Raw genomic sequence first — 18406 nt, forward strand, 5'->3', positions numbered from 1 at the left:
ATGCAGCTAGATCTGGTAATCCTATGGATTTATATTGAAAAATGTTTATTTTTTCATCTCTGCACATGCATCAGGTTACACTACTGTTCAAAAGTGTTTTGGGGTTTTTTTGAAAGAAAATAAATGTATTCAGCAAGAATGCATTAAATTTATCAAAAGTGACAGTAAATACTTCAGTATTTCAGTTCAAATAAATGCTGTTTTGAACTTTCTATTCATCAAAGAATCTTGAAAAAATGTTTCATGATTTTTTTCACAGAAATATTAAGCAGCACAACTGTTTTCAGCATTGATAATAATAAGAAATGTTTCTTGAGCAGCAAATCAGCATATTATGATTTCTGAAGGATCATGCGATTTAAATTCAGAATTGTATGATAAAAACTCGCAGTTGCGCAAAAAGTCAGAATTGCGAGATATAAAGTCAGAATTTCGAGATATAAAATCAGAATTGCGAGATATAACATCACAATTGTAATATAAAGTCAGAATTGCGTGATATAAAGTCAGAATTGTGAGTTATAAAGTCAGAATCATGTGATATAAAGTCAGAATCGCGTGTTAATGAAGTCAAAATTGCGACAAAGTCAGAATTGCGAGATATAAAGTCAGAATTTCGAGATATAAAATCAGAATTGCGAGATATAAAGTCAGAATTGCGTGTTATGAAGTCGTTAAATTGTTAAATATAAACTTGCGATGCGGAGAAAAAAATTCAGTCTTTCTTCCATCACAATTGCACATTATAACATGCAATTGCGAGTTTGTATCTCACAATTCTGACTTTATAACTCGCAATTGTAAGTTTATACCTCACAATTCTGAGACAAAAAAAGTCAGAATTGTGAGATAAAAAGTCGCAATTACCTTTTTTATTTTTTATTTCATGGTGGAAACAAACTTCTCTAAAATTCAGCTTTGCCATCATAGGAATAAACTACATTTTAAAATATATTCAAAAAGAAAGCAGTTATTTTAAATTGTAATAATATTTCACAATATTTTTGATCAAATAAATGCAGTCTTGGTGAGTTTAAGAGGCTCATAAAAAAAAAAAATAAAAAAACATACCACCCCCAAACTTTTGAATAGTAATGTACATGATTTAGATGAGCGGTTCTCAACTGGTTGGTGATGGACAGCAGGGAAGTCCAAACGTGGTTAGGATAGAAATATAACTATGCTTATCAACTTTTAAAAGGGAGAAGAAAACACTACATATTTTTCTGTTGACGCCAAAGGCTCTGTGTTAACAATAAATAAAACACCATCAGTGGAAACAGCCGATTAGTCAAGTGGGTTTAATGTTCGCTGCGTCAGAATTTATTCGGCAGATGAGTTTCCCTCTCCCATTATTCGCATTAACTCTTTTTTGCACAAGTCAAAAACCACCTCAAGCGAGCGCAATTTTTTTTTTTTTTGCAAATTAAGGGATTTTTTTTTCTTCGAAATTTGACATTTCCATCACTTGTTTCTGATGCGATACTTCAAAATGCACATAAAACAGGGTGATGAAAACATATAGCTAATATTTTGCAGCAGTCACTTGGTACAAAAACCATGAATAAAACCACACAAAGCAAAAGAATATGACTTAAACACGGGTTAACTTTCCGACCACATTGAGTTTTGTACAGTGAATTAATCGCCTGCTGAGAGCATTAAACTATTAATCAAGAGACAATTAGAAACTAAAAATTCAGTAATTTTGCATACTTGGGTCTGAAGAGTTCAAAGTAATATCAATAAATGCCAATATTTGACTTGAATAACATTTGTTCACTTTTGTACGACCAAAAAAATGTCAGTGCTTTGTTGGGTCACCACTTGATGTCCGAAAAGCCAAACGAGCTGAGAAGCAGTGCTGTAGATTTTGCTGCAGAAAGATTGTGATAATTACTGGGTGCCGGTGAGGGTCGGCTCGGCTCTCAGGACTGGCTGCTCTTAACAATTAGGTCTGTAGAGCTGCTGCGGAGATCTTTTGTGAAGCAGCACTTTGAGTGAATGTGCACAAGCTGTCAGAAACCGCCCTCCGGATCCAGGGCTGTTACCTCCCGCGGGGAGATCAGTAACACCGGTGGCACACAGATTTGTGGGACAGGACTCCAAATTCTCAACCTAAAATCAAAGATTGCAAAAGAAAGAATATCTTAAACAGTGCATAGATGCATTTATCCATTAGTAAAATACAGAGTAATTAAATACAGAATTGTTTAGCAGTATTTAGCAATGCTTAAAATCAGTTGTTGTTTCAAAACTGTTGGATTTTCATTTAAAGCTAATCCATAACACTTTAAATTTCTCTGAAGACTTTTCATTACACAATACTAGCATTAGCCGAGTCATTATTTGCTTTAAAAAAATCCTCTCCACTGCAACTGAAATTTGGTAAATGGTTCGAGGCACACCAAATTTGCAGCAGAGTGGAAGATTTTCAGCTAAGGACGACATAAATGTAGGTTACTCTTCCTCACACAAACCTATCATTTGACTTCAGAAAAACATATTATAAAAACATAATTTTGACAGTATTCAGATATTTCAGTAACCACAATTAACAATATGTTGTCTTTTGCCTGAAGAACACTAAGTATTGCATGTCCTGATTTTGCCGAGTTAGACGCATTCCTGGGTCAACAAGTTTGAAAATTTAGTCCTAACCATATCCCTACCCCTAAACCTAACCTTACCCATAAGTTATCCCTAAAATCAGAGGGAAATGATATGTGAATAACACTGATGTAGAAGCACCTAACCCTGGCTGTAAGCGTAAACTTGACATAAACTGAAAACTTGTCCCTCAAAATCTGATTGGTTGATTTGAAATGATCAAGATGTTGATCCAGGAACATGTTGCACTTGGTGAAATCATGTTCTGCATAAGGGTTCAAGCATTTTTTCATTAGGATCAACAATGGATGATCACTGAAACTTAAAGTGGACCTATAATGCCCCTTTTTACAAGATGTAATATAAGTCTCTGGTGTCCCCAGAATGTGTCTGTGAAGTTTCAGCTCAAAATACCCCACAGATCATTAATTATAGCTTGTCAAATTTGCCCCTATTTGGGTGCGAGCAAAAACACACTGTTTTTGTGTGTGTCCCTTTAAATGCAAATGAGCTGCTGCTCACTTTCCAGAAGAGGGCGGAGCTTTAACAGATCGCGCTTCAGTTGCTAAACAACAACAAAGCTGGAGAATCTCACGCAGCCAAAATGAGGATTGTCAGTAACGGTGTTCAGCCTTACATTGTTCAAACCGGAGTCGGACACTGATGGAGAGACTCAGGAAGAAGATACAACTTTTAGAATGCAACTGGACATTTCTGAATGGTTAGTGGATAAATTTATGTAGTTGCTGTGGAGTTGATTCAACTCATCGACTAGCATGTGCTGTTATGTTAATCTTTTGTGCAAATCCAGCATCGAATTGACCCTCGTTTGTGAAGCAGTCCAGCGTAAAATGACGGCATGGCAACAACACTCTACTACAACAACTCTTCCTCTTCTCTAAAGCAGCCCAACATGGCCTCACAAAAATTTCCTACCAAAATTCCTTCAAAAAAGTCAACCCCTCTGAAAGACATTGTATAAGTAGTACACTGCATTAGAATCTTAAATGCTTTTTTTTTTTAATCTGATAAAACCTTGTTTCTTCCTTTTTAACAGGTTTTGAAACTTCAAAAAGCAAAACCCTACAAAACCCTCAGATTACACCATCACAACCTCTACTCTCGTCTTCAAATTCTCCTAACACCAAAAATAGGCTGTCATCTCGCATGTCACTTTTGCCAGGCGTCAAGCACACTCTCATGCTTGAGTGTCCATTAGTTGCGATCTAGATCCCAGAGGTAATAGCAACATCTCGATACATTAGGGGAGTTAAGCGACTCGACTCTACTCACGGCTAATTGAAGGCTGCAAATTTCTTAGACACGTCACCTCTCACCTCTTCTGACCTGCGCAACAGGGCCTGTGCCAACATATGTAGATCCGTCTTTGACAGGCAAGAAGACATTGATATTAGTGCTGATATTAGTGCTCATGCTTTATTCCAAACTATTTCGGTTGGCTAGAATACAACAAACTTCCTTGAAGGTTATTGTTCTCAGAAATCACATTGAACACAAGTACAAATTGGCTGCATTATCTTTCTTTAATGTGTCACTAACTGGTTGGGCTTCAGCTAAACCACTGGAAAAACTCTGGTGCATGTGCTCTAATTGTGTAGTGGCTGTAGATTCACTGCAGTGTTCTTGAGCTCATGGGGTATAGAGCTCTTGTTTGACGAGCCGATCACAGGCTCATTATATTGGCCCCAGGCTTGGGCTTAAGTCAGCGGGGGCCCAAGGGCCCCTTATAAACAGTAAGAGATCCAGTTGTTGCTACGGAGATTGTAAACCACGTACGGTCAATAGCCATGACTTTCCTTATGCAGGGCTAAACCGACTACATGTCTTATTAAAGCAAGATCAACCTTATTTATGATGTTGTTTACTCATGGAAATGTACTACCTTGGTAACCATAGCCCCCTATACCCTCATTCACTATGAATTTGGACACTGAGTGCGCCGGAAGGGCTGCCGCTTTTGCATAGTTTGTGCTTGCTGTTAAATAATTATTTAAAACTTAGCAAACTGGCAGCTCCAGTAGTAATGAAAAGATTTATCTTGAACTCTGTCGTGGAAACTATGTATAAACCTTAATTAAACAATGTAATAATCAATTAAAAAGGAATTTATGCCTGTATGATATTACGCTGTACCCACATTGGACCAGTGGTTTGGAAAATGAATGGATGGATGATTCAGCTGTGGGTGCCATCTTCTGTTTAGACACGGGAATTCATTCAGCACGAACTTCACATTGCATTATGGGTATTCTCTAGCTGTTGAGCGTACATCGGTTGTACACTGCATTATTGCGGTGTATTGTGGGATTGATTAAGTGCACTCGATAACGTCCACTATGGTTTCGGACACAACTATAAATGGCTGCTCCCTCAAATAGTGCCCTATTTAAGGGTATAGGGGGCGATTTTGGACACAGCCCAACACTCTTATTTCAGCAATGAAACAACAAAATGAAACATAAGTGTGATGTTTATCTAAAGACATTTTTGCATAGTAGTAGTTGAATTGGATCATCAAAGGTCAGCAGCAAAGACATTGGTTAATAAAGTGAGATTAAATACATAAATTATATTTGTGTTATTTAACACATTGACATATTATTGCAGGTTTGCGTAATATTCCGAGTTTGCATTTCACTGTTTATATACATTTTGAGGAATACTGAATCTGTTTTTGTGCTCATATTTAGTCTAGAACTACAATAACCATCATGTTTACACAGCGCACACAACGTCTCTACACATACTACACATTTCTCTCATCATGGGGATAGGAGAGCTGTCAGCCAATAAATAGGAACACAATGTAACTTGCATTGTTTGAAAAAGTAACTCAGATATTTTGTTGTAAATGCGTTTATTAGTTACAAATGTAATCTGATTACGTAACTCACGTTACTTGTAATGAGATACCCCAACACTAATCATGAGTAATATTGTTAACACATAATGTTGCATGATAGCTTTTTTACCACAAGCTATGACAAAAATGACCATGATACCCATAGTTTCCACCAAAATACCATAGTAAAACTATAGTATCATGGGATTAGCCACCAGTGCCATCAAAAATACAAGAGAAAAAAATTTCTTGGAGCTTTTTACACTTATCCAATATTAATTTACTATGGTTTTACAACGGCTTATAACTGTGGAACTCTATGGCAGAAATTAGGTTACCATGATAACTTTTTGTAAGGGATATACACTGTAACAGTACCATTTTGCATTGTAACAGTATAACAGCACATAACAAAACTACTAATACTTAAGCTAAAATTTAAAATAAAAAAAATGTAAAAAAAATCTAAATATTAATAATTGCTATAACAGTATAGAAATAATACTAAAATAACACTAACAAAAAAATACCACAAATGTACCATGTGCTTGTGGTACTATGGTAGTACCATATTTTTTTGGCATGTACCATGCTATTCTTTGAACTTGGAGTACAATAGCAGTGTATACACATCAGATATATCACAGTATTGCCAGCTGATACCATTACTGTACCATGGTATTGCTACTTTACATCTAAGAGGAACTGTCTGTCGCTGCATATTTTGTTTCATCTGAATCACAAGTAAATTCTTGAACTTTTGATGTAATTTTGTTCTCCTTATTTTGTCTCCTTGGCAAGATAAAATAATGTAAGGGTGGCAATAGATCTGCCCCCACAGGTCAAGCATGTCTGCTTAACCTGTCATCTGAGAAAGGCCACCTCACAAAGAGCTACAGGAAAATGATCTTGTCATTACCATGGTAACAGGCGGTTGGATACCAATCAGACTTGAGAGGGGGAGGATGTATTCAAAGTGCTACATAAATCTGAAATTGCTGCGCAATTTTCTCTGGCAATTATCCCAAAAAAGAGAAAGGAGAAAGTAAGAAGAAAAAGGGGGGTAACTAACACCGTCTACACTGAAAACGAGCGACGCGAATCTAGGACAAAACTAGGGCACTCCCATTCTAAGCAATTTAATTTCAATTGATATATTTAAACAATTTTTTCCAATTAAATAAAAAATTTAAATCGTTTCATTACTCTAAAACAGCCATTACAAAGTATTTCCACTGAATATAAACAAATTCACCTATTTTAATATTTAACTGAATTCTGTCCTCAAGCTTATAGCTGATTGGTTCATTCACAGTCAATCAGAACATATCTGATGTACAGTTACATGGAGCAGGATTTTCGACCAATGAAATTGAACAGTAGGAGGGGCTACCCAGTGCACCACAACAGAAATAGAACCAAGGCGCATACGCATATGTCTTAAATCGCATACTATATAGTAGGCGTAGGCGAAAAACAAAAGAGGTATGTCCGAATTCCCAGTACTCATAAAAGAGTTGGCAAAAAGTACCCGGATGACTTACTTAATGTTAAGAAAATCAAAAAGCAATGTTTATTTCATTTGTCTCTTTCATATATTGTATTTGTCATATTGATTGTAATTTGAATCTTTGCCTATTTTAAAGATAAAAGATAAAATAATTTTAAATATATTTTAAGATAAAATTAAATAACTATATTGTGATATGGAATTACATTAAAACATATTAAATTACTCATATCATGAAATAAGACAAATGAATAAAACAATGAATTTTAAGTTCTGTCATATTATTCAATTACCTTTACTGTTGTTTTAGTTTTCTTCCATGGTATCGATTCAGTATTGATATCACAATATTTTAGTCAGGCACGGTATCAAAGTCTGATTGGCTGTCAATTTTTTTTATCTTTCATAAGCTGGAAAAAAAGGGTTCTTCAAAACATGAATGCTAATCCCAAAAAAACCATCAAAACAAAACAAAACAAAAAAAAAAAGGCAAAAAATAACATAAAAATAATAATCACAGAAAAATATTAACCCAAAAAATTAATTTGCAAACTGGTTATTCAGCAGTAGTTCTGTTCTAAATATGACTACAATTCCAGGCTGGATTGTTGCCATAGTGGACGTCCATCTCCTTGATCCACAGCTGACACTGACATCCACCTTCTGCTATCAATTAATGCCTCCCAAATGAGACCCAAGAGAGACATAACCCACTGAAGATCATAGAGGGTCATTGATTATCACTGAATATGACCTATGAGGGCGAGCCATGTTGACCTGGATTTAAACAATGGTTGACCCATCGTTTACTTGTAGTGTGGAGCGGCTCTATGGTTCCCCAAGGACGCAACATGGTTCCCAGTGGACACGGAATCCTTGAACATTCAGCATTAAAATTTCATCTACTTGACATCTACTCTTAAAAATTATTATAATTTATAAGTATATAACCATAATTTGTGGGTGTCTCTTCAACTATGTGGAAAAATAAACTGTGGAAAATAAACTCCTTTAAAACACACTTTTGGTTTATGTCTACTAACAATGTCCAAGTGTGTGTGTGTGTGTGTGTGTGTGTGTGTGTGTGTTACGAAAATTAACCATGGTTTTAATACAGAAAAAAAAACATGGTTAATATAGTTAAACCATGCTAACCACAAATTAACCATGGTTTTGCTACACTAACCATAGTTTAACCATGGTATCTGTAGTAAAACTGTGATTATACAAATGGTAATCAATCTGCCAAAAAACCAAGGTTATTACACTTTTACTATAATAAAACCATGGTTAATTTACATCGGTATAGCCTATACATAGGGTTAGGAATCTGTCATTTTTGTCATGAACATTTCCACATCTCAAATACACCCTTTTTCTTGCTAAAGCTAATTTTGTGGCTAGCATTTTATGCATCGTATCTACAACATTAAATAATATGATCATGATTTTGTCATAATTGGTCAAAACTACAGCTTGCTTCAAATATTACAAGTGATATTTACCTTGATTTGTATCTCATGCCTGTTCTTCACTGACATTAGGCTTGTTCGAGAAGCTTCGGCGCTGCGTACACCGATCGGCGTATGACATCAAAGTACCGCGAGAGCGCGAGAGAGGAGTCGCGTGGTCTCCAAACGCTCTCGCGGTACTTTGATGTCATACGCCGATCGGTCTACGCAGCGCCGATGCTTCTCGAACAAGCCTACTGTTGTTTACCTGATTAACTACTTTTGAAGAAACTTTATCAGCAGTAAAATTGCTGACAGTGATGGAAATGATGTCACAACTGAGAGCCAGTCATAATTTGCGTTTTAATTTTCACACAAACACCAAAATATCAAAATGGTTTATTAGTTCACTTTTTGTTTAGATTTTTATCAATTTGATTCAATTTAATATATGATGGATTTTGATGATCCATAAACGATGACGGCGTGGTAAAAAAAAAAAAAAAAAAAGTTCAACACAGTTTTAATATGACCTTAATATATCATATAGAAAACAATGAAATCTGTTAATTTCTGAAGTTAAACACCCTATTACAATTGTTTGTCATGAATGCAGCATCCAAGAATACAAATATAGTTTCAGACAAAATGCTATTTAATAAACTAATCATCAAATTACTACTTCTGACATTTTGCAGTTGTCACTTGACGTCGTTTTCTGTCCCATGGGATGGACGAAGTAGTTTTTAACAGGCATTGGAGCAGACGGACCTCTAGTATTGGGGGAGGGGGTGGTGTGGACGACAAACTCGCTGAAAGTTCTCAAGGAATCATTTCTATTTCACACTCCACTTGGCTGCTGATTTGAGATTGTGTGTTAGCATAACAAAGCCGCAGAGCCTGTGAACTTGGGGGACCTTTCGACCCCGCAGCTCTGGTGGTGAATAGGCTTTGGCTCTGCCAATAGAACCCCTCCCTGCCTCTCCTGTTCGTGGCTAAATTGTTAATCAGGGTAATTTAATATAGTTTTCAATATGCCTCATCTCTCTTTGGGAGGGCATTCACAGCTTCCCTCTCCGCCCCAACTGAAAAACACCCCATTCTTTCTTTCATGCAGCCCCAGACGGGCAGCTGCAGTCTGGCCTCCTCTCCGGGCTGAAGTGAGCCGGTATCATGCATTGCTGCGGTGAAGTGGGGAGCGAGTTGAGGTGGACGTGAATGTGGAAACCTCTTAGCCTTGTCTGACTCCAAGAATGGGGGAGAGACTCTAGTGGGGTTTGAGACCGTGACGGGACAATAGTCTGTCCCCGAACCTCTCTGCACACAACCAGACAGCCCGTCCCACCCTCTGTCCATTGAGATGTCCAACTTTAATGTTCTCTGGATATGTTAAGCCATAGCTAAAAGCTTCCCCATAGCACATGGGAAAATATGAAAGGTCTCATAGTTTTTGTTGAGATAAATTATATACACTTGCTAATTTAACATATAAATCATATGAATTTTCATATGAATTCCTTATATAAAGTTAATACACACATCCATGTCAAAAATCTCTTTTTTGTTTATTTAAAGGGTTAGTTCACCCAAAAATGAAAATAATGTCATTTATTACTCACCCTCATGCTGTTCCACACCCGTAAGACCTTCGTTAATCTTTGGAACACAAATTAAGATATTTTTGTTGAAATCCGATGGCTCAGTGAGGCCTGCATAGCCAGCAATGACATTTCCTCTTTCAAGATCCATAAAGGTACTAAAAACATATTTAAAATCAGTTCATGTGAGTACAGTGGTTCAATATTAATATTATAAAGCGACGCCAAAAAAACAAAATAAGACTTATATAGTGATGGCCGATTTCAAAACACTGCTACATGAAGCTTCGGAGCGTTATGAATCTTTTGTGTCGAATCAGTGGTTCGGAGCGCCAAAGTCACGTGATTTCAGCAGTTTGGCGGTTTGACATGCGATCCGAATCATGATTCGACACAAAAGATTCATAATACTCTGAAGCTTCATGAAGCAGTGTTTTGAAATCGGCCATCACTATATAAGTCGTTATTTTGTTTTTTTGCCGCACCAAAAATATTCTCGTCGCTTTATAATATTAATATTGAACCACTGTACTCACATGAACTGATTTAAATATGTTTTTAGTACATTAATGGATCTTGAGAGAGGAAATGTCATTGCTGGCTATGCAGGCCTCACTGAGCCATTGGATTTCAACTAAAATATCTTAATTTGTGTTCCGAAGATGAACGAAGGTCTTACGGGTGTGGAACGGCATGAGGGTGAGTAATAGATGACATTATTTTCATTTTTGGGTGAACTAACCCTTTAAGAAAGTGAATGTTTATTAAATCTGTTGAAATCACTCCAGTTCTATTGCCTTTAGCCTGTTAACTTCGATATACATATATATAATACCTTGTTATTAAATATATTTTCTCCCAAAAAAATTCTAAAAGTAAAACTACATTTTTAAAAATATATTATTTTACCATATAGGTTACTGTGTGTGCGTGTGTTTGTGTGTGTTTGTTAAAAAAACATAAAAAAAGTATTTAATATCACTTTTTTTTATTATATGTGGTTAACCCATCAATGTGACATAATTAACAAGCATAGAGAAACATGACTTGTAATCATCAGGCACTACCTTCTTTGTAATATGAAGTGCCACAATGCTAACACACATCCAGGATAACAGCAAATTCCGGTAGGACACTTATCTATAAACTCTCCCCAAACTTGTTTCACATACTTTGCATGTTGTGTAGACTTACGGTATAAAAATGATCAGGAACATCAAAACATTTCTTGAACCTTTTTTAAGTGTGAATGTTCAGTGTCAACATAGAAGGGTTTCATGAACCTAAGTACATATAAGGGTCATGCATGGAGAACATGGACACAGGAAACAACCGGTAACATTTGGACAGTTCATGTAGTCAGAATTTACACCAAGCCAATATACATAAGCGATTATGTTTGGAATTTGCCTCACACACAAAGAATATCTTTTAATGTGTATTATGCTATTTTAAAGGCAGTCTAAAGCCTCCTACAGTAGGTTTACATTCATCCAAAGTCAAAAACACTAATTTTCTCATAATTGCAGTACCAGCTCTTTTCTCACAGTGTCTGAAATGGTTTGTTAGCACTAAACCCCTCCTTTCGCAGAGCCTGCTCTGCTCTGATTGGTCAGATGGCCCAGTTTTGTGATTGGTCGACAGCTTACAGAACATGCCAGAAACTAAACGACCATTACCATAACTGAATTACACAACGAACAGTGACAATGACATCGCCATGATGGTTTTACAGTATAAATTGCAGCGTGAGTCCTCATCTTTTGGAATTGCATGTATTGGATTCACTTTCTCAGTGCAGAAAACAGCAACTTCTCGACATATCGACAACACAAGCTAAACTCTTCCAGTCTCAGCTACAACTACAGTGTTTGAAGGCGGGGCAAAGTAGAGGTCGTTCGTGGGCAGCCAGTGAAGATTACAGACTGGCATTATGCAAATTTGTTACAAACCTACACAGGTTTGTGCAGGAATTACTGATGACTCGTTTCAGGCAGTTCAGAATCTGTTGTTTCTTTTGAGAGAAAATAACTCCATTTATCATGCACTTTCATCTTTGAAACTTTACAGACATTTTACATTTACAAACAGCTATATCACCCACTACATGAAAGGTTATATCCGAAAAAAAACATAATAGGGGCACTTTAACCAGATAAACATAATTATTGCAATAGTGCAGAAAAAAATAAATGCTCATATTTGTCCTGAGACAGCTAACGTACTGCCCACTGCTGGCTTCTCCATTTTTAAGAGTTGTAAACTAATTACTGGAAGTGCATTGTTAATGTCTGCTGGTTATTTAAACACTATTGGCTTGTTTAGAATTTAATGAGAGTAAATACAAGCTCCACCGGACAGGCACAGTCTTTACAAAGAGACATGACAGTCCCGCTCACCTCCAGGCTGTGGAGTAGATTGTGAATCACGCTAATTAATTTCAGCGGCACCTCGTCTAACAAGAGCCTCCTGAGAGGATGAGAGGAGGCTGTTAACACGAGGACCAGTGTCCACTCACAACACCACATACTGACCAGACACTAGAGCCTGAGCACCCCTCTCAACTCAATGGTGCTGATATTGCTTAATAATTCATAATGTTGTGTTAATTATCTCAGGCCTATTATCTCCTAATTATCTCAGTATTTTGAATAGCTTTGGTTTTCCAACATATTTTAGTCAGAATGTAGATTCCCCACCATCTTCTCTACCACAACACAGTCATGTTTCTAAAAGTTTGATGTAAAAAAAAAAAAAATTTTATTTGCTGAACAATTTGAAATACATTTTTCAAAGCTTAAAGAGCCCCAAAAACATTTAGCGGGTATACACATATTGAATTTTTCTCTTATATTAATATTAATCTTTTAGTAATATTAATGTCTTTACAGGGTCATATGCAAATTTTTGACCAATCAAACACTCTCTAGTATGAGAATGCCCCTCCCCCTAAAACCACCTGCTTATAATGAGCAATAAAAATAAATAAAAAGTTTACCTGCTTATAAGGCAAACTAAAAGCTTGTTTCATTCAGTTTTTTTGTAACATACAATGTATACTGAAGTATGAATTCATATCATTCATTCATGAAAACTGACATGCTCTTATGATGTGTGATATTTGGGCTGTCACACCGAAGAGTGACATAAAAAAGAAACAAACATATTTTGATCAAATATCAGTTTTTATTTAAAAATGTGCAAATATTTTTACAGACAAACACACACACGCATATATACATGTTATATGTAGAATTTTTATTTATATTAAATATTTTACCCCTTGTGATTGAACCATCTTCGTAAGATGATCTGTGAGCTCTGACTGAAGTGATATGAAAGTATCCAGATCAGAACCTTCCCATGATTCCTTTATCATCCTTCATTTGTCTGCCAATCCTAGAAAGACAAATAAAATGCACTATGAATGCAACGTACAAACAGTTTCAGAGTCAAGGTATATACAAGCTACCTGATTTTTTTGCTATGACATTTGTCTACATGTTGTTACATGTTCCCTGGTTCTGTGTTTCTTGTTTTTGCTATTTGGACTTTTACTTTGAAGTGTATTTTCTGTTCAAATTGTCCCCAGTGTTCACATCCTGTGTTTAGTTCCTGTTTTAGCAGCCATTTACACAACACCAATTTCAACTAAAAACAGAAAACTTTTTGTGCGTTTTGGCCATTCATTTACACAACAACAGCGTTTTGGGGGGTCTGAGAATGTAAACATTTGAAAACAAAATCGTTATCGTCTTCGTGTAAACTACAAAAATGCGAATCTGTGAAAACGGTGATGGCATGCACATGCGTATTATGTGTTTAGTCTATAGGCTTGCGCGTTTAACGCAAGTGCTCTGTTTTAATGTTTTTTAATGTTGCAATGCAAGTGTTTCTTCACAAAGTGACATTACCAACTACTGGCCTGGCATGCATAATACAGCGTATGTAGTCGTTTTCGTGGATCCGCGTGAATGGGGATTGTTTTGACAACACTGTCATCTGTACAAAGAAAAAAACTTTCCCTTTTTTAGTATATCATTGTCATGTAAATGTACCCTTACTTTGTTTCTATAGTTACCCTTGTTTGTTTCCATAGTGATTGATTACCCTCACCTGTTCCTAGTTAGCCTCTCGTTATCCTGTGTATTTATGAACTTTAAATACTGCAATTGGTTCCTACTCTCCGTCTTCTCTGAGACATCACGCGTTACATGTGTGGTGGCTCTAGTTAAAGACTGTATGATGTTCAAATCCACACGGCACATACGCTGAGCTCCATATAATTAATGAACACGCTGTGATTAACTCAAGAGGAAGTTTAGAAGAGGAAACTGAATTCCTGATGTACTGCTATCCACTTCCACAGAAGACAAATATAAGCTTGACAGATCAGCAGAAACTCATTTTCTAGTACTATCCCTTGACATTTGCCTTATTTTAAATTTTTTTCTATGCTGAAAAATTATGTCCATTTGGCCTTTGGCTATGGAGAACTTGTCATGTTCACCCATTATGTTAGACGTGGGAATGAGATGCGGAAATATTCATTTCTGAGTGAAATTAAACCTTCATTGATCATGGAAAGCGATCACTTTCAATTCTCACTTTCATTACGGTCAGGATATAAATATATCAAAATACTTCATTTCTATAGACTCTGTGTTGTGTCAGGTGAATGAAATGCCTCTGGATTGTGACAGAGAAATATATTGCTTAGCTGAAGCCAACATGAGAAGCTTTTACAGGTACAAATGCTATTTTAAGGGTTATGAATCTGAGAGAGCGTGTGTGTGCTCACAGAAGGAGTCAGTCTTGTTAACACATCGTGATTTCACACCTAACCACCGCCATCCTTTCAGTGAGCGAGATGTGTGTGTGTGTGTGAGAGAGAGAAAGAGAGAGAGAGTGAAATGCACAAATCTACTTGATGCAGTTGAGTCACAAATATCTCAAACATTACTAATATAAAGTGCTTATGGTCTCTTGATTCTTCTCAGATCATCACATACTTGTGTAACTCGACAAAGAAAAAGCTGCATTTATGTTATCTTTTTAGAGAAAAATCTTCTACAATGTTAAATTCTATTGAAATATAATTCTTTGTAGATAGTCAGAAATTTTAGAAAAGTCAGAAATAAATGATTATATAAATTCACACTGTGAATAATGAACAAAATATATAATTTTGTGTTTTCTCTTTTTAAATCAAAATGCTTTAGTTTGTTTTTAGTTGGTTTCACTGGTTCTTTTATTCACTTAATGTTTTAAAATGAACAGCCTTTTTGATTTATGTATTTAATTGATCATACTTCAAATTGTGTGTTTTATTTCCTCTTGTGTGCATTTGTACACCTCTCTTACACAACCCTGACATTGTAAGACTAATTTAATGTATCAATTATTCTTATGCTAATTAGGGTACAGTTTCCCAAGGTTAGCATCACAGATGGCAACAAAACCTCACATGCATCTCGTCCCCTTTTTCTCTCTGTCAGACTGTCTCACAAAGCCTGTAAGAACTGAGCAACAATATTTGCATACTTTTGTCCACTTTAATCTAGCATAACGCATACAACACTGGTGTAGTGTAACACCACCCCCTCCGACGACACACACACACACACACACACACACACACACACACACACACACCTTTCTTTTCATTGTGCTTTGCTAGCTTATGTCATTTTCTCAAGTCTGAATACTCCATACAGCAGTCAGAATGGAGCCAGCTTGAGAAAGTGATGTCATAATTAATGTTTATCTCTCGGCTCATGCCAAACACCAGCCGTGAGGTCACGACAACAGGAAGTGTTTCTACAAAGCTCTCATTTCACAGAAAGACGTGAGTCATTAAATATATATATATATATATATATAATGTATAAATATATACATTTTGCACAGTTTCTGATTAGATAGAAGTTATTTTGTCAGTAAATTGGCCAGTGCCACCAAAATAAAATGTATTTTTGTCATTTTGTGAGCCACACTGGTCAAAAGATCTTCTTGTGTATCACACTGAGCTTTTTAGATACAGATTTCAACAATAGGTAAAAATTTACTAGGAAAAGTCAATACTGTAGTTCACACAATAAAAATGAACATTTTTATTTATACAGTACATTCATTTTTGTAGAAATGTGCTACATGTAAACTGGAAATTCACAGTTGCTTGTTCATTTTTACACATTCACATTCTTTGTTATCTTCCTATAGCTCTTCCACGACAAGCAACTGTGAATTTTCTCAGTTTACATGTAACACATTTATACAAAAATAAATGTACTGTATAAATACAAATGTAGCTGCTGATATTTAAGGTTGTGATGTTCCTCCATGTTCAAAAATGGTAGTGATTGTGCGGGACAGACTCCATATATATACTTGCAAATTTGATTGGTTGATTGATAAGATTGTGATTCCTATTTCATTACAATAGCAGGCCATTTGCCAACTTAGCAGACATTACAAACATTGCATGACAGATATTTATGGAATATACATGCATGTCTGACAGATTTTGAGAAGTGAATGGATCATTTTGCATGTGGTGGCTCACACGAAGAAAGATTGTTTAAAAGCTGTGAAAAGCTTGTCAATTTCAATGAGCATCAACTCATCAGTTTTGATAAACAAGCCATGTGCATTTAGTTACGTGCAAATTGTATACTTATATGTGCCAAAACGCATGCTTAAATCAATAAGAAATTCAAATCTGATGTGAACAAGACACTAATTCTTCAGAGATCTGAACTTGTTTTGAGAAAAAAAAAAATCTCGTTTGAGAATTGAGCCAAAGCAATTGAGAAAAACTGTAATATCAAGCACTTTTCACAGTCCAATCAAATGCAATAGCTTTGAAATTAGCAAAAATGTGGTATGATGACACTGACTGGGCCTTATGTAGTCATGTAGTCATTGTATTACACAGGATTTGGTGAGACCCCTATAACCTCTTGCTGTACACAAGGTTCAGCTAAACTCATTAGGGAACATTATCTGAGGCCAACGAACCTCAAAATATCTCCAACAAAACAGCTAATCACAAACCAGAGCGCCGAGTTCCCTTTCTCTGAGCCCTGTCCTGGTTTAATGGCTCCGGGTGGCGGACACTAGTTCCTCTTCTCCCATTTCACACACTAGCCGAATTTTATCCCCACAAGAACGGCGAGTTTCGACCCAATGTGCTTTCTGAGATAACAGAGATACCACAGACTGAAGCAATGGAACGAAAGAGCGTCCATTTTCTCACACACAAAATAGTAGATAAATGGTTCGCAGTGCTCAGAAATTTCCCAGATTCTAAAACGAACAAAAGGCCCCCATTTTCAGCACATACATACTCATTAAACACACATATAGAGGCCATGTCATGACTTAAGGAGAGATTTTATGCCTACTGTGTCTTACTATTATGTAAAATTAGGTGGGGGAGAGAACAGGAAGATGAAAGGGTTTGGGGGGAAATTATCCTTGTGCCAAACTCATCCGCTGTCTAATTACAGTAACATGCTTTCTTCATGGAAGAGTGTTATATGAACCTCTCTCTCTCTCTCTCTCTCTCTCTCTCTCTCTGTTACTCTGCTGAGTGGTTAGAATGGGATCTACTGTAAATGTGTGCCAGAAGTGTGCAGCTGGCAAGTGGATTCGTCCATCCAAAAGGATGAATCCATAATTCAGAAGTTCCATAAATCAGGTGGCTGGTTACACACACACACACACACACACACACACTAGTCATCCTTCTATGGACCTTCTACTTCATTACAAATATGAAAAATATGTATATGAGTTAATACCATTCAGAACAAATGCTGCAAGTGAAAGGAGAGTTTTTGAAAGTCATGTTGGAAAGCATAAGATACAGCTAATCTAAAACTGCAGCACTTGCTAACATAAGCACATAAAAACTAAATGGAGAAAACTCTGATAAGAAGTCATCTTTTACCTTGATTTCACTTAACATGATCCCACCCTCACCCTCCGACGTACTTTTACAGTTTTACTTTTACACCTACTTTGTTAAACCATCATGTTAAATAAATTGAAATTTAAAGACCATGTTCGAAGTCGATGTAAAACAACCGCTATATGCCGACACAGCATTCTGTCAATGCAAATTTATGTAACGTTACCTGTAACGGCCCTCTAGTGGTTGAACCATAAACTGCAAGTTACTTGCGGAGGACTCTTCTTTTGGTAATTACTGTCCGTGTGCGACATTAAAACACCTTCCACACAACTGCACCGTACATGCGCTATAACCGGATCTCTTTTCTTTATTTACATGACAAGACGGACATGACGTAAATGATGGAAGTATGCAAATTCCCGGCAAATCCGCCCCGACATCTCTAAAATAATATTA

General features: G+C 36.4%; 1 long non-coding RNA gene across 2 annotated transcripts in view; it reads right to left on the reverse strand.

The window, feature by feature from the left end:
* Positions 1 to 1286: 1286 nt before the first annotated feature.
* Positions 1287 to 18406, reverse strand: part of LOC127521640 (uncharacterized) — a 30932-nt gene continuing 13812 nt past the window's right edge. The window contains exons 3-4 of one of the 2 annotated variants that reach the window (XR_007932429.1): positions 13313 to 13431; positions 1287 to 2118 (exon numbers count right to left, since the gene is read on the reverse strand). This is a non-coding gene — a long non-coding RNA (uncharacterized LOC127521640). Of the gene's footprint in view, positions 2119 to 13198; positions 13432 to 18406 lie in introns of those variants that run through there. The other variant, XR_007932428.1, reaches the window with a different exon arrangement.

Source organism: Ctenopharyngodon idella, chromosome 10 (genome assembly GCF_019924925.1).
Source record: "Ctenopharyngodon idella isolate HZGC_01 chromosome 10, HZGC01, whole genome shotgun sequence".
Classification (NCBI taxonomy): Eukaryota; Metazoa; Chordata; class Actinopteri; order Cypriniformes; family Xenocyprididae; genus Ctenopharyngodon; species Ctenopharyngodon idella.